This window comes from Galeopterus variegatus, unplaced genomic scaffold (assembly GCF_000696425.1).
Source record: "Galeopterus variegatus unplaced genomic scaffold, G_variegatus-3.0.2 Scaffold771, whole genome shotgun sequence".
NCBI classification, from domain to species: Eukaryota; Metazoa; Chordata; class Mammalia; order Dermoptera; family Cynocephalidae; genus Galeopterus; species Galeopterus variegatus.
In genome coordinates, this window is record NW_007726882.1 from 185,075 (window position 1) to 192,023 (window position 6,949).

Below are 6,949 nucleotides of genomic sequence, written 5' to 3' on the forward strand. Positions count from 1 at the left end.
CCTGTGGCTTCAGAAAGTGGGTAGATCTTTATCATCAACAAAATCTAAATGAAGCTTTAACAGAAATTAAATATTAAGTAAAAGAGGGAATTTCCCACTTTTCTCTTGCCAGTGGCCGATAGGTGATCAATCCCAAGGCCAGTCAAAACCTCTGCATGCACCTGCGTGTGTGTGAAAGAGAGAGAGAGAGAGAGTATTTTGGGGCGGAGTAGGGTTAAAATGGACTCAGAGAGGAATTCTACCTGATCTTAAGCTATGACCTGCTTGTTTCTTAGTGTGAGTAGCAAGATGCCTGTGTTTAAACTAAGCTATGGAAAGTGTTGCCAGGGCTGTGTGTTTGCCACACGACCATCTTACTGCTATTATGTAGAAGCTCTTTTTTTTTTTTTTTTGTCTTTTTCCGTGTCCGGCAACGGTTCGCAACCCTCAGTGTCACGCCCGTACCAGACCGGGACCGGCCACGGGATCGCAACCCTTGGCGTTGCCCCCGCGCCTCGCTCAGCCAGTGAGCGGGAACCGGTCTGCATGTGGGATCCGAACCCTCGACGGGAGCGCCGCCGCGCTTCCCAAGCGGCGCACTAGCGCAGTGAGCCACCGGGCCGGCCCTATTATGTAGAAGCTCTTACAACACTAGTAAGTAGTTTTCTAGAACAGCTTGCCTGGTAGTAAGGCACAGCATTACCATATTTCATCATATCTAAGGCACTATCAATTGTGACATAAGCCATTATTTTTTGTACTACTAAGAAAGGAAAATGCTGTCAATTATACCATGACATGCCAGTCACTGTAAGATGTGTACCCATTTCAGAGATGTTTCCATATGAAAAAAACCAAGGGCCTTTTAGTATACATGAAAGTCGGTAGATAACCTTCCAAAGTTCCTAAAAGTCTTGTAAATCAGTGCTTCCTCATAAGAGTGTTCCCATGCTATTAAAACTACATTTGCAATAAGGGTATAAAACTTTCCCGATGCTTCAGTTTTGTTTTTGCTTTTTTCAAGTGGGCTCTTTACAGAAGAGAAAAATGAGCCTACTGTAGGCTTGACATTGTAGAGATAGAGATTAAAATTAATTATGAATGAGGAACAAAAATGCATCAAAAGAGAAAATGTTTCCTAATATCATTAGTGATCTCCCTCTTAGAGTAATGGTGACTGACACACAGCTCTCTAAATCAATTAATCTGTGTTGGATTTATTACCACATAGGCACACATAAATGATAAAATGATAACTTTAATCTGGTACTCAGATAAGAAAAGAGAGCCTTGAGACTTGACAAAAGAAAAGAAAAAAGAAAAAAAGATGGTGCACAGTCTTACAAGGGGAAAAAAATACAGAATAAGGAATTGGAGTGTATCATATATCTCATTCTATTTTGAATTTAAATAAGGAATTCTACAGGATTTCAGTTCTAGTTCTTTTTTGGTGTAGACAAGCACAGACAGCACACAGGTAAGGGACTCTGTGTGTTTTTCCTCTCAATATCATGTTTACATTTTACTGAATAATAACACACATACCTGGTGTTCACATCTACGCTCTTGGTAGGCAGGGTCTAGTCTCCTCTGATTCCCCGCACTGCCTGGCACAACAGTTAAACTTCTTAAAGAAAGGGTCTATGCTTGTGTCCCCGCTCCCTCATCTCATTTACTTCAGGACGATGTCTCTTTGCTCCTAGACTTCCTGACAGCCAAATCCCTGCACTCTCTTCCGTGCTTATCCTACTTAACTTTTCTATAACACATTGCACTGCTGATTGTTTTCTTGAAACTGTCTGTGATCTTGACTTCCTCCTCCAACATTTGAGACATGCCTAAAAACTAGTGTTATCAGCTTAATGCGTCCCCCCCAGTACCTTGAAATGTGACTGTATTTGGAGGTAGGGCATTAAAAGGGGAGACTAGAACACAGACCACACACAGACCAATGGGTGACCCTGTGAGGACACAGTGAGAAGGTGGCCATCTGCAAGCCGAGGGGAGAGCTGCAGAGGCCTCTGTGATATTCTTCTCCTACCTTGCTAACTGCCTTCCCAGTCTCCTTCCAATGCTCCTCTTCCGCCCAGCACCCCTTCAGTGCTAGTTCTTATAAAATAGGAGCAGCTGCCACTTTGGGAGCTCCTACTCTAGAACATCGTACATTACTTAAGGCTCACCAGAACCCTGTGAGGCTCTGCTATTCCCTCTGTCTCACAGATGGTAACTTGAGGTCTCAAATGGGATAGTTACTCGTGGAAAGCCTCCCAGCGAGTCAGAGGCAGAATTCAAAGCCAGACCGTGTGCCCAACAAGCAGGGCTCATGCCAGCAGGCCACTCTGTCCCTGTGATGCTCTCAGTCACACCCGTGTCTTCCCATACAACTTAATAAGCTAATGTCTCCCAATCTCCATCCCCGTCTCAGCTCTCCTAGAACTCCAGGCTCATGGACCCCAACTGCTAACTGGACATCTTTCCTCATAGTTCCACTGGCACCGGAATCTCCAACTGCCTAGAACTCAACCATACATATTTTCTAGCCATGTCCTTCCTTTGTGAAAATCAATCTGGAAGTCGTCTTAGAATCACCATCCCCCTATCAAAATCTTGACAATTTTAGTTGTATCAGTCAGCTTGGGCTTCCATAACAAAATACCACAGACTGGGTGGCTTAAATAACACAAATTTATGTCCCCACAGTTTTGGAGGCTAGAGTCCATGATCAAAGTGTCAGCAGGTGTGGTTTCTTCTGAGGCGTCTCCCCTCGGCTTGCAGAGGGCAACCTTCTCACCGTGTCCTTGCAGGGTTGCCCGTTGGTCTGCGTGTGCTCTGTGTTCTAGCCTCCTCTTCTTATAAGGACACTAGTCATATTGGATCAGGGCCCACCCATATGTCTTCATTTTAATCACCTCTTTTAATGCCCTTTCTCCACAGTCACATTTTGAGGTACTGGGGTTAGGATTTCAACATATGCATTTTGGTGGGGGGGACACATTCAGCTCATAACACGAGTTCTTAGGCATCTCTCAAATGTGACATTCCATCTTTGAACCTAATCGTCACCCTTTTAGTTGAACACCATTGCCATTTCTCACCAGTGTAATGCTCTCATTATGACTATTAAGTTTTATAAATAATTTTTTCTAATCATAAAATAATTATATAAACTCTGTAGAAAATACAAAAATATATAAACAAAATTTCTGTAATCTCAACAACCAAACATATTTGGAATTATTATTGGCACAAACCTTATCTTTTTTCATGTATATATATTTTTTAAAATTGGAATCATATCTCCCCTTTTATAATTTGATGTTTCCTTTAACAGCTTCTCACACCATTGAATATTATTCTCCAGCATTGTGTACTGATCACTTCACAGTATTCCGTCATTGGAATCATATCTTCCCTTTTATAATTTGATGTTTCCTTTAACAGCGTCTCACACCATTGAATATTATTCTCCAGCATTGTGTACTGATCACTTCACAGTATTCCGTCATAAAGATATATCAACTGATTTCCGTTACGGTACCTTTTATCTGCTTCCAAGTTTTCACCATTACAATGAAAATTCCTGTTCATCCGTCTTTTCTCACATCCATGATTATTCCCTTAGGATGAGTTCTTAGAAATGAAAATATTGGGTCGAAATGCGAGTGTGGTTTTTTGGGTTTTTGATATATATTCACAAATTTCCTTCTAAGAAGGACTTTTTGAATGTATACTCCTACCAGCAGTGTTTGAAAGTGCCAAATCCTCAGCGTTCTCACCAGCACTGTGTGCTTGCCAATTTTCTAGGTGAAAAATGTTATCTGGTTTTCTCTGGGTGATTACTGTGCTGGCTGCCTTATGAATTCAATCCATAGTATGAGAGTATTTCAAGAAATTCGTGGAAAAATAGAACTGAAAGGTAATTGAATCCTTCCATGAACTTTTTGAAGTGCCCCATCCAGCATGCACAGGTCCACTCTTGCATTCCTAGGGCCTGAGTCTTCAGGCCTGCAGCCCACCCCTCCTCCTCTGGACCACAGCTCTGCCCCTCAGCACACGGGGCCTGGGACAAGTGCTCCCTGTCCTGTGTAAACCCAATCACTACCCCAAGAGCCACCCCCTGACTAGCCCAGGGGCCTCTGGATGAGCACTCTGGCATCTCCCATGGGAGGAAGACCCAGACTAGAGGCCTGCATGGGTCCAGGGAGCAGAGGCCTTTGGGGCAGAGGATTCTGAGTCCTGGGTACCCAAAGGGTGCTATCCAGAGGTAATGGTGGTAGCTCCAAGTGAGCATGTCCCTTGAGCCATGTAAAGAAGGTCATAGCCAAAGGAAGGCTGAAAACAAGGGTCTTGGCAATACTATGTGTGTACCCTCCAGGCATGCAAGATAATCCATGAGGGACTGAGAAGACATTAGGCATTCTATTTATACTTAGTTTTCAATATCATTCTTAATTTTTTCTATTTTTGTATGTCTTATTATATGTAATGCATTAGTAAAGTAGCACATGTATAAAATTATAAATAAATATGCTGCCTAATCTACCTATGTTGGAGGACACGTCAATGTTTTCACCTTTTTTTACAGATACAGTAGTGTAGGTTCAGAAATGTTAAGATACTTTACAGTAGAGATTATGTTGATTATTAATGATGCTGATGAAATTAGTTTTTAATTCATTTCCGTCCTTGAATCTTTATGGTTCCCCATCCACCCCCCACACTGCTACCAGAGGGACTTTTTTTACAATATAGACCTGTTTTTTTCACACTTCTGCTTAAAATATTTCACTTGTTTTCCACTGGCCTCTGATTTAAGCCTGCAAGCCTTTTCAGGATCTCTTGCCCCAACATATACTTGATCTAATCAATCTGCCAACAGCCCCCTGAGGTCAGTCCCTGGACCTGCAACATTTTCTATCCAGCCTCTGTAACTTGCATATGATGCTTCCTCTGCTAGAGATGTCCTTCCCACCCTTCCCTAACCCCAGTCGGCTAATTCTTAGATCACTACACCTCCAGCATAACTTCAAGTCAAGCTTTCCTTGACTTCCTTCTCAGGCTGACTTAGACATCTATTCTGTGTCCCCACTGGACTGTTATAGCATTTGCCACACTGTATTGCTTCTCTGTGCATTACTCCCGCTGAGGACAGAGATCGAATTTTCTATCACTGCAAACGTAACAGTCTACACAAGCCCCGGCAAGAAGTAGGCATTAGCTCTTTTTGCACGGATTTAAGAATATATACACGCATGAAGAATGAATTTCTACAAGTTATTGAGTTTGACTGTAGAGGCTGTGGCTTCTAGGTTACCTCTGGATCGTAAGCCAGGTCCTGATACCCTCCTGTAAATTTAATCCTGGCATCAGCACACAAAACATTTTTTAAAAAATATTTTTAGGGGCCGGCCTGGTGGCGCACTGCTACAGTGCGCCGCTTGAGAGCGCGGCGGCGCTCCCACCGAGAGTTCAGATCCCACATACAGACCAGTTCCCGCTCACTGGCTGAGCGAGGTGCGGGCGCAACACCGAGGGTTGCGATCCCGTTGCCAGTCCCGGTCCGGTACGGGCGCGACACTGAGGGTTGCGATCCGTTGCCGGACAAGGAAAAAAGACAAAAAGGAAAAAATATATATATTTTTAGAAGATGACCAGTAAGGGGATCTTAACCCTTGACTTGGTGTTGTCAGCACCACGCTCTCCCAAGTGAGCTGACCAGCCATCCCTATATAGGGATCCAAACCTGTGGCCTTGGTGTTATCAACACCACACTCTCCCAAGTGAGCCACCGGCTGGCCCCCCAAAACATTTTTTAAATGATGATGACATAGACTGCTTTTTACTGGGCTAGGACAAGAACTGTATGTAGAGCCCCCAGTCTAAGTTTTCATCCAGGGTTCTTCTTGCCCTGACATCATTTTAATATGTAAATTTCTTTCATAAGAAGGCCCCTAAGTATTTCATTATGTAAGGCCTCTTTTGAGTGGGTTCCATTACTAGACTGGTGTTTGGAGAATTCTACTTGCTGGTGAATAGAATCGAGGCAGTTCATGTCTATGTGTCGTAATGTGGCTGAGAGATGTTTGTAAAATATTTACATTTTCCATACTGGCCAGCTTCCAAAATATAAAAAATAAAATAAATATTTACATTGGAAACAGTTTGGTAGTTCCTCAGAAAGTTAAACATAGAATTACAATGTGACCCAGCAATTCTACTCCAAGGTATATACCCAGGAGAATTAAAACATTATGTTCACATAAAAATTTGTTCATGAATGTTTGGCTATTATCATAGCCCAAAAGAAGAAACAACCCAAATGTTCATCAACTGATGACTGGATAAAAAAAATGGTACATTTATATAATGAAATATTATTTAGCCATAAAAAGAAATGAAGAACTGGTGTGTGCTACAACATAGATGAACGTTGAAAATATTATGATAAATGGAAAGAAGTCAGACCTAAAAGGCCACATATTGTATGATTTCATTTATATGAAATGTCCTTAATAGGCAAATCCATAGAGACAGAAAGTTGATTAGTGGTTGCCAGGGAAATGGGGAACGCCTGCTAAAGGTATGGGGTTTCTTTTGGGGGTTAGAAATGTTCTGTAATTAGATAGTGGTAATGATTATACAACATTGTCAATATACTAAAACCCACTGAATTTTACTCTTTAACATGATGAATTTTATGTCATGTGAATTTTGTCTCAGTTTAAAAATTGCAAAAAATAGGCCTGGCCGGTTATGTCAGTTGGTTAGAGCACAGCCTTGTAACACCAAAGTCCAGGGTTCGGTTCTCACACCAGCCAGCTGCCAAAAAAAATAAATAAATAAAAATTGCAAAAAATATGTTTATGGTAGGGGCCGGCCTGTGGCTCACTCGGTAGAGTGCGGTGCTGATAACACCAAGGCCGCGGGTTCGGATCCCATATAGGGATGGCCGGTTCGCTCACTGGCTGAG